General features: G+C 37.4%; 1 long non-coding RNA gene across 1 annotated transcript in view; it reads left to right on the top strand.

The window, feature by feature from the left end:
- Positions 1-14,575, top strand: part of LOC105854080 — a 116,678-nt gene that overhangs the window by 31,536 nt on the left and 70,567 nt on the right. The window contains exon 2 of the long non-coding RNA XR_001145808.1: positions 7,228-7,338. This is a non-coding gene — a long non-coding RNA (uncharacterized LOC105854080). The remainder of the gene's footprint in view (positions 1-7,227; positions 7,339-14,575) is intronic.

Genomic DNA, 14,575 nt, shown 5'->3' with positions numbered 1-14,575 from the left:
GAATGTCTTATATTTCATGCTTACTCATCCACTTCTTCCTCTGAGAGCATGAATTCTCCTTACAGTTTGGTGAAATCTCTACTGCTGTCAATACTGTCTGTTACAAATAATCTATATATTATTTTTGACTATGAGGTTTTAGAGGGAGGGAATACGAGCTTCTTTTCAATATGCTTGATTGTTGAGGTTTCATGAGAACTCTTTTGAGTGGCTGAAAGGGAAGAGATGTAATTCTTTGTTGATGAAACATCAGGCAGGTAGAGTGACAGTGGCTTCAGATTGCCATGCCTCATAGAAATGTCACTGCTGCTTGGGCACATTTTATTTCTTTCTACGTTTCTTCTTCCTTTTTCCACAGGAAAAGTACCCGCCACAGGACTGCAGGATGTCTCACAGATAAGGCAACAAATCTAACTGGGCAACTGTAGTTCTCTGGGTTAGGCTTTAAAAAGAATATTTGTCTTTACTTACATGACTGCCTTGCACTTCACATAACAAATATACAACTGACTGAAGAAATTGTCAAATGAAATGTTTCCTTCCTTTGACCTTATCTGAGTGCCATTAGTTGTTACTAGAACTGAATATGTAAAGGGCAGGAAGCATTCAAGAGCTGTAAACAAGTATGTGTCAAAAAAAGGAGGGTTTGTACTTGCTGAACAGAGATCCCTATAAAGGAGTAGATTCCAGCTCCCTGTCTTGGAAAAATTTTAAATAGTCACAGTCTTAAGATAAATGCAATTTAGACTATTCTAAGTATTTATTATAACTCAACTTCACTAGTGAATGACTGCAGAGATAAATGAGACGTCCTGCTCGTGAAGTAGCTCACAGCCTGGACTCGTGACAACTTCTCTTCTCCTCAGAATGTGGATCGTTTCCCTACACTTATGTTTCATGGAGCAGTGATCTCTTAGTCACTTCACAAAGCTCTAATGAATACATTTTGTGTTAAAGTGCCGACGCCTTGGGAAACAGTCATGAGTAAGACAAAAGATCTTGTCTTCTAGAAGGCAAGAGGATGAGAGGGACATGTCAAAGACAAAGTATGTTTTTTATATAACTGAGCACATAATAATCTGTCTGGAACATCAAATTTCTGAAACTGATACATCTTGCCAATTAAATGAAAATAAACACAAAGTGCTTAGTAAGTGCCTGGAAGATTGAATGCCCTCCAAATCTGTTCCCTATCTCCATCTTCATTATCACCTTCACCTTTTACCTTCCTTATTTCATCCTTTTTAATGTTAATATTCAGTGTAAAATGTAATGCTGCCATATTTCAAGTCTATAAACATCTCACTTACGAATGTGTTTTCTAAGTGAAATGAAGGACCTGTAGCCACCACTTATTTTCAGATTCTAAATGGCACATGTGGTGATCAGCACAAACTTGTCTGTATAAAAGCTTGTCAGTTCACAGTGAGTATGTGGGAGACCTTCATTCTGCTTGCACATTTCCAAAAAAGCAGCTTTGCTTTTGGAAAGCAAGTAGTGAACTTTCTAATGAAACTATTTAAACAAGGCATAGTTTAGTGGGTTTTTGTCTGGACACCTGCTATCTTGGCTCTTCAGGTACCTTTTAGATAAAAATTTCTGAACCTCAGCACTGTTAACATTTTGGGCCTGTTATGTTAGCCCTTTATTGTTGGCAGTTGTCCCATTGGTTTATGATATTTGACAGCTCTTGCGTACCTGTACCAGCCAAGAATGATCCAGACATTGCCAGAAGTTCTCCCAAAGAAAAAAAAATTGCTGCCAAATTGAGAACTACTGCTTTTGATCATCTATCTGGCCATTGATTTTACTCCAAGGGAGTGATGCAGTTTGAGCATGACAATGGGTTTTATAAGCCAGTAGGTATAGGTCTTCAAGGAGTCATGCTCCATCATATGTTCAGTTTGTAATTTTTTGTGCCAGATTCTAGCAAACCTATGATGAGTAAGATGGTTCTTGCTCTAAAGTCACTCATAACCTTAACAATTTATAGATTAAGTTGCTACTTCAATTATATAAACATTCCAGGTGGTGCATACTTTGAAGTAGTATCTTGTGCTTCTTACCTAGTTGCAATAAATATCCCCAATCAGTGATCATAAAGTGGTATCAAATTATCTACAAGAAGAATACAGCCCCTTATAATTTTAAAAAAATCTTTCCATTTTCCCCCTTTTTAAATATTTGATTTCTGCAAGTGGAACAAATTGAAATTCATTGCTTTGTTTTACAACTGGGATACAAATTTTTTTTTATTTCTATTTAATTTACTTTTGCTCTCTGTTTTTTAAATAATATATTCGTTCATTTTTACATCATTTTGTGCCTTTTATCATCTCAGTTGTAATCCCCGTGGGGATACATAACTGTTTTTCATGGTCATTATACTCTTTTCTAAAGCAACACTTGTGTGATGAATTTGGGGCATCATAACAGCATCTGTCCTGATACACAGAGTTCTTATTGTCCAGACAGCTGTCTACACTCTGGACATTTGTACATGCACTTTCAATTTTAAAAGAATAATTTTGTGATATTAAAAAGATCTGTGTAACTGATGTGAGGTGGAGTACTCAGATCAGTATTAAATATGTAAAAGCCTTAAAAATAACAAATAATTCCAAATCCTATGATTATTATGATTAATTTAAAAACCAAGTATAGAGCAACAGACAACACAGCATTTAATATTGCATTTGAACTGATAGACCATTGGGATAATTTAACTAAACAGTAATAAAAGAAATATTTCAGAAATATTACATCTTCTTGGCATTTATCTAGTCATTTGTAAATGCCAAATGATTCACCTCTTATTCATAAAACTGTATTGAGAATCTAAGTTTTATCATTTTCTGTGTATTACTAGTACAGAAAATTTAAGAATACATGCTGCTTTTACTTTAATTTTTCCTTTATTATTGCGGGGTTTTCTATTAAGATTGTTATTTCACAGACGTAGATGGTTGATGTGTGAATGTGTGTGTATATGTGTACACATAAGCTATTCATGGACTGCTTACCACATGCCAGGAATCATGCCAAATACCTTAAAATAATAAAGCATTTAATCTAAGAACCTCATAGAGTTACACAGTGAGTTCCAGAAGATGAATCTGAACTTGCTTGCATTAAAGTTATTATTCTTACCCATTATGCCATGGCTTCATGTGGCATTGTATGGGTACAAAAAGAAATGCAAACTTTGTGTAAAGGAATTAAATTGGGCTGTTATACAAATTATGTGAAATCAGTTCAACATGATTAACAATGAAACCAGAAAGCCCCTAGAATACAACAGGGTAAAAGCTTCTTGACATTGGTTTGGGCAGTGATTTTTAGAGATGAGACACAAAGCACAGGTGGCAAAAAATTGAACTACATCAAACTAGTGATGTGTCTCTACAGCAAAGGAAACAAACAACAAAACAAAAAGGCAGCCTATGAGCTGGGAAAAGAATATTTGCCAGTCATTTATTGTTAAGGGGTTAACATCTGAAATATGCAAGAAATTCATGCTACTCAATAGCAGAAAGTTGCAAATAACTTAATTTTTAAAAGGACAAACTTCCTGAATCAACACTTTCTCAAAGAAGACATACAGAATGCCAACAGGTACAGGGAAAGATGCCTAGTATCACTCAAGGGAAGAGCAAATCAAAACCTCAACACCCCCAGGTGTTAGAATAGCTACAAAAATAACATGTAGTAAACTCATACTAACTAGAGAATGAGTATTTTCTGAATTTACTACAAATGGAAGTTGAGCTTACAGAACCATTGAGTTGAATCATGGTGGTAGAGGGCAGGGGAAATGGGAAGCTGTCGATCAATGGGTATAAACTTAGATACAAGGTGAACACATTCTGGGGGTCTAATGATTTTAGTTAACTACACTGTGTTATATACTAAGATTAATTTTTCTCACTATATACTAAGTACATGGTAAGCATGTGTTAATTAACTTGATGTAATCAGGTCACTTGGTATACCTATTTTCATACATACCTGTAATCATATTCTAGGGAATCCCATTGCACATCTTTAGGGCATGTTGTATGACCTAAATATATACAATGTTTATTTGTTAATAGCTCAGTAAGTCTAGAAAAAAAGTTGTACTTTTCCAAGCTATCTGCTGCTTTGAGATGACAACTTACACATTTTGGTTTTTACAATTTGAAAACAGTAGGAGACTTTGATTTGTTTGAAATAAAGCCCAGTGATCTATCCTATCTACTAGAGGAAAGGAGTGAAGGAGATTTTTCCCTAATTTCCAAATCTTTTTGAAAGATTTCTCAGCTGCTTCAATCTGTTCTTTCACCTCAGAAAGGTAAGAAATGCAGAATATGTGTACATCACATAACATTATTTGAATGTTAATCATAGCACTGTTCTAAAGTAATTGCATTTTAAGTAATTTGAGATTTTTCCACTTGTTATAGCTGTATTAGCTACATGGTGGCTTTAAAGTGAATAGAAAATTTTTATAATGAAAACTATCTTCGGATGCTTACTTATTTTTATACAGTAATGATCTTTGGTTGCTCCTGAGAAAATGGCTTTTAGTTTACATTATAGTATTGGGCATGCATTAGAACTTGCTTATTTTGCAGACAATTTATATTAATATAGTATGAGCAAGAGCATGAGAAAGATAAAAGTGAATCATAGTCTATGAAAAATTGAATCTGTAAACATTCAGTCTTACAACCCATATAGTATGTCAGTAGATCAATGAAGTAGAAGAGAGTGGGTGCTGCTAATACTACTATTATCATCCTCATTTTCAGACGAGGTGACTGAAGCACGGAAGTTTATTTGATATTGCCTCTTGAGTGTTTAAGTATTTGGTTGTAAAAAGTGATCTCTTACGAAGTTTCACATGTAAGGAGAAGCAAGGCATTGCTAGACTCTCAGGCTAGAACCACATCAGACACGTGCTAGGAACATGGGATGGCCCATTACTTTGAAATGGCATCCCTATGTCAAATGTTTGCTTGGCAAACACTGCATAGCCCGCTAAGTTACTCGTACGTCTCTTCCCCTGGCTTTCATTTAAGGTGGGTGTCATTAGAATAAATTCTGTAACATGGCTATATTTAATTTAATTCTTATGAGTCTCCCTTATGAGTCTCACTTTGTTTGCCACCCGGTTGATTTCTAAACTAACCAGCTTTCTTTACTTTTGTTTCAAGATGTCTCTGCACTGTGCAGAGTATAACAGAGTACTGGCTTACAACTTATCTCCATTTCTATTGTTTGAGAAGCAAAAGCCAGTTACTTTTTATAGGTTTTTTAAGTTATTTTCTGTTGTTTTTGTTGTTTAACTGCTAATAGCTATCTAGAAACCAGCACTTCTGGTTTCTCCTTTTTCAGTTTGACTCTTAGAGGGGTAGACTTGGTACACTTAAGTGTTAAATGTGGGCTCTCTAGTATGCTAGGAACCAGTCAGGTTCATGGCCTTCTTGGATGGCGTAACATGTGGGGTGAGTCATCCTAGGCCTGTGCAGAAAAGTTTGGGGGTGGGGGGAGGTGGGAAAGATTGAGGTGGGCTTACTCTGAAACAGATGGGTCATGATATTAAGGAATCCTGAATGAATGGCAGATTCAATACCTGTGACAGCAGAGACTCTTGAGCCCTCAAAGCCTAGAATATTTACCATCTGGCCCTTTATAGAAAAAGTTTGTCAATACCTGCTCCAGAGTAAGGAAGACATCAGAAGAGATTCTAAAATAGCTGCTCACTGAACTAGGGTTTACTTTGGAACACATAGTTCAGGTTCCACTGTCATACGCAGATGAAAGGTTTAGGATAATCAGTTCTCAAGTGAAAGAGCCACCTTCAGGGCAGAATTGCAAACCCCACAGGACCAGTATGAGGTGAGGAGGATGGTGCAGTGCTGTTCCCAGGGCTCATCCTTGCTACTTAGTGGGTACTCAGCCTGGTGGGTTACACATTCCGACTAGACTGTGCCTTAGGTCGCCAGACTCAGGATCTTAGGAAAACGTCACTTTCTTCACTTTTAAGATGTGGGACCCTAAATCACCACACCACTACACCGCCACACACACACACACAGTGGATGAGTGGTTTGGGGTTTGTAAGTCATGTAAACAAAGCCACAGTGGAGAAGGGAGGAAACTGAGAAAGCACTGAAAAGAGAAATAAAGGTGAGAGAAAAGACTGGTCTTGAAGTCCCTACAAGATAAATAAGGTGGCTTCATTTCCTGTTGGCTTCTTGTCCTTTTCTCAAGCTTATAATGTGCCACCATTTTCCTTCCATTCACTGTGGTCTAAGATCTCTGTTTCAATTGGGTTAGTAATTGCCTTGTGTTCTGGATTTTTTAGCTACAGAATAATTGAAATTAAAATTCTCTTCATCATCAAAGAGTACAGAAAATCAGATAGTCTTGGACCATGAAACATGAATCCTAGTTGCCTATTCTCCCATGTGGTATAATGCTGATGGTAGTGACTTAAGATATATTTAGCACTTTATTAAGTTCTAAATATAGTTGTAAGCATATACATAATATCTTCTGCACCCTGAGGTATAGGTTAGAATTATTTTGTACACAAGACAATGTTAGTGTAGAGAGATTGAATCAGGAACCCCAAATTCCCTATTTCAATGTTAGTCTGAGGTCTTGAAAGTGCAAGAGTCATTACAGACTTCAGCATCTACAGGAAATCTCAGTCCTCAGGTGCTTCAAAACTTTATAAAATACATCTGGATCAAGATTCTCTCTTTTTTCCATCATCCTACTCAAATTTATGAATCCCTGTTTAGTCTCTGGCATCTCCACTAAAAAGTATTACTAACTGGCCCAAGAAATAAAGCTTTACATAGACAGTTTCTTTAGCAGCAATAATAGGAGTGAGTATCGGAAGCATTTTCTACTATTCATTCTCTCCTCGACCTGATGAGGTAAGTACGACCATTGTTTCCACTATAATCATATCATATTGTTATGTAATAAGATCTTGGAATATGTTCATGGTTATTATACATTATTTATGTAACATATAATAATCATACAGCTCTGATATGTGGTAAGTAATGAATATTTGCTTAATGAAACAGGTAAAGGTTAACCAGAAAATAGCTCTGTGCAGCATTTAGCCTTAAAGGGCTTGTGGGAAAGAGTACTGCTTTCTCTTTTGGCAGAAGATTTGTCAGAGATGATTTCACTTGACTAGGTTTTCTTTCTTTTACCTCCCAGAATGACTCAGTCTCAAAATTCTTCTTTAATCTTGAATGTGTCCATTAAGAAGAGCATTATGGAGTGCTTCAGAAGTACACAATGTGAAGAAGCTTTGCTGAGCCCCTACTGGTGAGTGAAGTGTGAGCATAGAGGTTTCTAGCCAGCCCCTGGCTGCTGTGCTCAGTTTGGCCTGAACTGGTGTCATGTGGGCCAAAGTGCAGGCGGAAGTGCTCACAGATGCCAAGAACCAGGCTCCCTAGTACTCTCTTAGTCTCTCAGTCCTCTCTTGCTCACAGGGTTTCTGTGTGTCCTTTGTAGTCCAGTCTAAAAATTATTCTGAGGGGCCATCCACTCCCGACCAATCTAGGTATAAATTAATTCCCTTGCCAAGGTAGGAAAAATACTACTGAATCTTTAAATATTGACCTTTAAATATCTCATGGGTCAAATAATTTGAACTTTCTCTCCTCTTACATTCAAATCTTTTGCCAGTGTGGTTCTGAAGCTATAGCATTGGATTGAATCTCTGTTGTTGTCAGCTATGAACTTAGCACTTTCAGCAGGCTGATCTGTAATTCAAACAAAAACAAAAAAAAAGTTGACAAAATGGATAAATTTAACCAAAAAAAGAGAGAGAGAGAGAGAGACCTTCAAGTTACTCTACTGCTGATGACAGTTAAACTCTTCAGTGTAATCGTAATGAAACATTTACTGCTTAAGACAAAGCACACACAAAGGATCAGTGCTACCCAGAGGGTGTGGAGGAAGTGGGTTTCAACCTCTTTTTCTCCCAACTGTTCTAGTTTCTTGTCTTGCCTTTAAAAAAAAAAAAAGTTTTGGCCCTCCCTGGTGGCACAGCGGGTTAAAGCACAGCACTAAGAAGCTTAAGCCACTTCCGCATGAGTTCGATCCCCGCCTACCCCGGAGGTGACCACATGGCGTGGCAGACCTCTCCTGACCCGCCCGCTGCTCCCCTCAGCACTATACTTCGTCGATCTGCCTGTTCTGCTCCCCGCTCTGTTTCTGGTGAATCCTCTCACCCTCTGCATCTCTGGCCTGTACCCCAGTTCTGTATGAATAAATAAATAAATCTTTTTAAAAAAAAAGTTTTAAAAAAGCACATGAAGACCTGATATATTCAGGGACAACAGTAATAACAAAAAATAGGCTGATTGAAATATGCATGACTTCATCTTTCTCCTTTTGCAGAAACTAGCTCTCGCCACCAAATCTTGTTTTTTCTCTCAAATGTTATTATTTCATGTCATTGTGTCAAGCTTAGTCTATTGGAAATTCCTATGTCCTCTGTAATTTGGGTTTTAAACAACGTATGATTTACCCTGTTATTAAAAAAAAAAAAAATAGCTGCCTTCCCTGAATAGTAGACAGTCTGAGATCCTTAATATTTTTGTGTAGGAACTGCGATGAAAGAATAGATAAGCCTAGGTAATTTCATGTATGAAGTTTCTTTAAAATGTAAGGTTCATGTTAATGGGTTAAAAAAAAAATTGGGGTTGTTCTGAATATCCTTCTTGGGTCTCATTGTGCATCAAAAGGAACCACAGCCCATTTGCAAGGCCCTGAATGAACTCCATTCATTCCGTACTTGGAAATGTCTCTTCACCCACAAAGAGAAACAATAGTTATAACCTAATTTCTTTGGCGCCAATATTAATAGAAGAAAAAGCCAAAAAAAAAAAAAAAATCACAGAAACCCTAGTAACTTCTCTTAGTGATTATATAATACTGTATTCATTGGTCATATTTGTGTATTTAAATATGCACTTAAAAAAAGATTATAAAGTGGTTTGGCAATGTTGCAATATCACATTTCATGCATTGAGTAATCTTAAAAAGGAGGTTCCCAAGTCATTTGCTTGTTAGTTTCTAAAATATATAGTATAATATAAAACAGACATTAACCTGAGACTTTAAGAGAAAAGCCTTTGTGTTTTTAATTTCTGTACTTGAAGCCTGATGAGAATTCAGAACTACAGATTTGTTAGGTGTCTGTGGAGGTGTACCTCAGAAATAGCGGCAATAAGATGCATATCATCTTTTCTAAGCAGTATCTAGAGTGATCTTTCTTGTGGATCAGATCTGAGCATGTCACTCCTTGTTCAAAATCTTTCATCTGACGTCCTGTTGCCCATAAAGGAGTACCCTTGTCTCCCATGACTCACAAATCAGGCTGTTGGCTTCTTCTGATTTACCTTGACAAGCTCATCTTCCTTCAATGAAGGAAGACACTTCACCTGTCCAGTCTTTTTTTCCCACCATAACGCCTCCACATTCCTGCCTGGGCTCGCTCCTCTACCGTGTCCTTCTTAATCTTACACTTAAGTCTTCACTTTGAGGTTACCTTTCCAGAAAGACTTTTAGTTTTCTCAATAACTAATTAGTTAAAAGTCTAGGGTATTGGAGGCTGATTTTGAGGGGATATGTTGCTAAAGGATAGACTGAAACAAGATTGTGAAGGACCTTCTAATCTGTGCTAATTTCAAGAGTTTAAATAGAAATATGATGGCAGCTCTGTCTGTGTTGTAAAAAGTTAGAGGATAAATGAGTCTTAAGAGAATGCTTAACATGTTGTCCATCTAATTAATGGGCAGTACTCTAGTTAACACCACATGGGATCCTTTTGATGATTCTATTTTCACATTCTCCCAAACACTGAAAAGTCACTTTCTTCACAATAACATTCTTGGAGACCCTACTAATTTGCTATTGAAAAACACCAGCTACTAGTATTTGACTTTATGTTGTCGTTTACTTGGTGAGTGATGTTAAATGGAATAGTAACTAAAGCTCAAAGACCTTAATAGTGTATATTGTAGTAGTTAAGAGTGCAGACTCGAGAGAGACCTGTTTTAAAAATCACTTACTAGCTGCATGTTTGTGGACCAGATATTTAGACAACTTAGCAAAATAAACTCTAGCTGAGGGGTGGAGAGATGAGTTTTGGGGGAGGTTGGGGTAAGGAGGGCAGATTCTAAAGCAATTTGCCAAACAAGACATTTCTTTGATTTGAGAATCATCTTGAAATCTGTGTGAATCTTGTATTCTCTTCCATAAAACATTTAACATAAACATACTTCTAGTTGCAGGAAGGAACCACCTTGAATTAAGTTAATGTCTCCAGTTTTTTTTCTCCAAAAGACAGACTTTGTTTACCCGTGGACTTGCCCAGAACTCCCTGGCCCAAAAGTGTGTGGATAGACTAAGGGAATTTCCAGACATAAGTATGAGATCTCATTAAGGAGAAGTTCTACATTAATCTTTATCCACTGATTTACATTGTTCACCCCAAGAATGTTGTGTTTAGATACATTCTAAAGACTCTAGCTTGATAACACTGCCAAATAAACTTAACCATTCCTCTTCCAGCACCCACTGAGGAGACCCTTTCAATATTTTAGTTAAAATTTTCGTCTTTCTTCAGAGAATCCAACTTAACCATATAATTCTATCACTGCTTTTCCTTTTGCATGAATAACCTGCTGTCAGCAGTCCAGTTTAGGTTTTTCTTATTTCTTATGTTGCCTGTCACAGAGTCAGGAACAGGTTCCCTGCATGCATTTTCCACCCTTGTTGCTAAGCCTGTGCCCCATGTATCTTCATTGTCTCTCTGATCAGCTGTGAAATTAAGTTTTGATTTCCAGGATAGGCCTTTCTCCAGCTTATTTGACTTCATTTCCTTTCCAGCACAGTCTCTTCCTGCTTTCCTATGTAGTCCATATCCTGGACCTTAGAACCGGAGGGAACTTTCCACTCTTTTCTGAGCATTAACTAAAGCCTTTGTCTCCAAGCCTCAGCACCAGCTAATCTCACTGTCTGTCGCCATTGTGTCAGCTTTTATTTATTTATTTTTCCATTAATATAAGATTTTATTCATATATATATATACATTTACACCATTCATTGTTTATTTTTATACAGTGTTTGCTTCCTTCTCTCATGTGTGGTCCCCATAGAATTCCCACTACCAATTCACCCGTGCACTATCACCTTAGTTCCTTGTGCTTTTCCCTCACATTCTGAGTCCCCGCCCACCTCCTCCCCTGTAGGATGTCTCTGATTTATAGTTGCCTGTTAATTTTCTATTGTTATTATTTATTTCCCCTGATCCCTTATTTGGTTTCTCTATATTCTTCCTTTAAGTGAAACCACCCAATATTTTTAGTCATCCTTTTGAATTATTTCACGTAGCATAATTCCTTCCAGCTCCATTCATGTTGCTGTGAATGACATGAGTTTATCTTTTTGATTGCTGAATAGTATTCCATTATCTATCTATCTATCTATATACACACACACAATATACATATATTGTATATCAAGAGGATGTGATATGTCACATCCTCTTGATTCAGTCATGTATTTGGGGGGGCATTGGTTATTTGTATCTTAACTATTGTAAATAGTGTTGACAAACATAGGAGTGTAGGTGTCTTTTTGAATTAATGTTTTTGTGCCCTTTGGGTAGATTTCTAGGAGTGGAATTGCTGGGTCACATGGTCACTCCATTTTTAACAGTCTGAGGAACCTCCATACAGCTTTCCGGAGTGCTTGGACCAGTTTGCATTCCCAACAGCAGGGTAGGAAAGTTCCTTTTTCTCCATATCCTTACTAACTCTTGTTGTCGTTAGTTTTTTTTAATATGTGCCATTCTTATTAGTGTAAGTTGGTATCGCATTGTGTTTTCATTAGCATTTTCCTGTTTATAAGGGATTTTGAACATGTTTTCATATACCTGTTGGCAACATCACGTCAGCTTTTAAATAGAATTTTTCAAAGTCTATCTTATAAGCCTCCTCCTCAAAATATCTTTCCACAATCACCCTAGTGGATATATGAGATCACTTTCATTTATTTATTCATGGGCACAAATATTTATGAAATGCCTAATAAATCAAATGACAAAATAGTGCTGGGCTTTAACAATGACAAGGCCAGAATTTGTACCCATCTGCATTGAGGTAATAGTTTATTATAAAAGTGACTTTTAACTCTTTTCAAGTGCCATGAGTTTTTGTTTTTTAAAGATTTTATTTATTTATTTTGTATTGAAGAACTGGGGTGTAAGCTGGAGGTGACGGGAAGGACTCACCAGAGATGGAGTGGTGAGCGGAACAGGCAGGTTTACTGAAATACACTGCTGAGGGGAGACAGGAGAGGTCTGCTGTGCCATGTGTGGGTCAGCTCCCAGGCTGGGCTTGAACTCAGGCTGTCGCGGTGAGCTATCATGGTGGTAGCAATGATACTTAAAACCCCTAGGTCACCTGGAGGCCTGTCCTGATTTCAAAGGGTCTTTGCAGCATGTTATAAGGATATAATGTAATCTGGGGGTCAAGTACAACTTTCCCAATATGAGGTTTAGACAGAATCCTAGTGAAATGGGAGGGGAATAAGAGAATATGGGGGGCATGGGGGAGTTTTCCAGGAAGAAGAAACAAAACATGCAAAGGTCCAAGTGTTATTTCCATAAAGCACCACAGAAGCACCCATAGGTCACCACCTTAATCCATTGTGCTCCCTCCCCACTTTGCTGCCCCCTAATTCTGTGCAAAAGCTTTTCAGTTTGATATAGTTCCAGTTGCTTATATTTTCTTTTGCTTAACATGCTTTTGGGAATGAACTCAGTCATGTTTATGTTGTAGCATTCTGTCTGTGTTTCCTTCTTTTATTTTATGGTTTCAGGTCTTACCTCTAAGTATTTTGTACTTGGTACCCATTTTGAGTGTATTTTCCCAGCATCATTTATTGAAGAGGCTTTCTTCCAGTGTCAGTTCTTGGCTCTTCTGTCAAAGATTAATTGTCCGTATAAATGTGGGTTCTGGGGTTGCTTATTCCTTTGATCTGTCTTTTTATTTAAAAAAATTTTCTTTATTTATGCATATAAGAACTGGGGTACAGGTCAGAGGTGCTGAGGGTGGGAGGATTCACCAGACACAGAATGGGGAGAAGAACAGGTGGATCTACTGAAATACACTGTGCAGGGGAGCAGCAGGCGACCCAGGAGAGGTCTGCTGCACCATATGGGTCAGCTCCTTAGCTGGGCATTGAACTTGTGCTGCAGTGGCTGTGGATAGCTTCAGTGCTAAGCTTTAATCTGTTGTGCCACCAGGGAGGACCCTCAACTCTAATTTTTAATTTATTTTCCCCTCTTGTATTTAACATATTCTGTCTTTAGTAGTCCAAAATTCTTTGGGGGAGAATTTATAGATGGTATGAACTTACACAGGCTGTTTGGGGTCTTTTGTAGTGCCATTAGAATTTCAGCAATACTCACTCAATTTCCTTGAAGAATGCCATTGAAATGTTTATTAGGATTACATTGAATCTTTATATTTCTCTGGATAAGAAAGCCATTTTGACAATATTGATTTTTCCAATCTATGAGCAGGGAATGAGTTTTCATTTTTTTGTGTCTTCTATCTCTTTTAACAATGTCTTAAACTTTTCTTTGTATAGGTTTTTCATTCCTTTTATTTGGTATATTCCTACATATGTAATTTTTTTATCTGATATATATTGATCATTTTCTTAATTTTGTCCTGTTCTAGATCATTATTTACATGTAGAAAGACAACTGAATTTTATATATTGGTATTAGCATAATGGTCACCTCATAAAATGTTTGAAAGTATCTCTTCCCTATCAAATTTTTGAAAGTGTTTGAGTAGAATAGGTATTAGTTCATTGCTAAATGTTTGCTAGAACTCACTTTAAAGCCACCTGGTCCTGATCTTTTGTTTTGGGAAGAGTTTTGACTACTGTTTCTATTTTCTTGCTTTTAGAATTTCTGTTTCTTCCCTATTCAGTCTCTGGTGATTATATGATTTTAGGAGTTGTCCATCTCTTCTAGGTTAGGGAAATTATTAGCATATAGGTATTCATAATAATCTCTTCTTGTCCTTGAATTTCTATCATATCTATTGTAACTTCTCTTTCATTTTTGATCCTATTTGTGTTTTCAAACTTATGTTTTGTTGTTTCTTTTTTTAAGATTTATTTTTATTTATATATACAGAGCTGGGGTACAGGCCAGAGGTGCAGGGGCAGTGAGAGGATTCACCAGAGACAGAGTGGGGAACAGGATAGGTAGATCAACAGGCAGATCGACCGAAGTACACTGCTGAGGGGAGCAGGGGGTGGGTCAGGCCGAGGTCTGCCGCGCCATGTGGGTCATCTTGGGGCAGGATCCAACTCACTGAAGCAGCTGCGGCTCACTTGCGGTGCTGCATTCTAACCCATTACGCCATCAGGGTGGGCCTCATTCTTATTTTTTTTTTTTTAAAGATTTATTTATTTGTACATACAGAACTAGGGTACAGGCCAGAGGCTCAGGGGCGGTGAGAGGCTT

Source organism: Condylura cristata, unplaced genomic scaffold (genome assembly GCF_000260355.1).
Source record: "Condylura cristata isolate star-nosed mole 26May11 unplaced genomic scaffold, ConCri1.0 scaffold00026, whole genome shotgun sequence".
Classification (NCBI taxonomy): domain Eukaryota; kingdom Metazoa; phylum Chordata; class Mammalia; order Eulipotyphla; family Talpidae; genus Condylura; species Condylura cristata.
The sequence above is the reverse complement of the archived record's forward strand: the minus strand, read 5'-3'. Positions and strand labels throughout refer to the sequence as shown.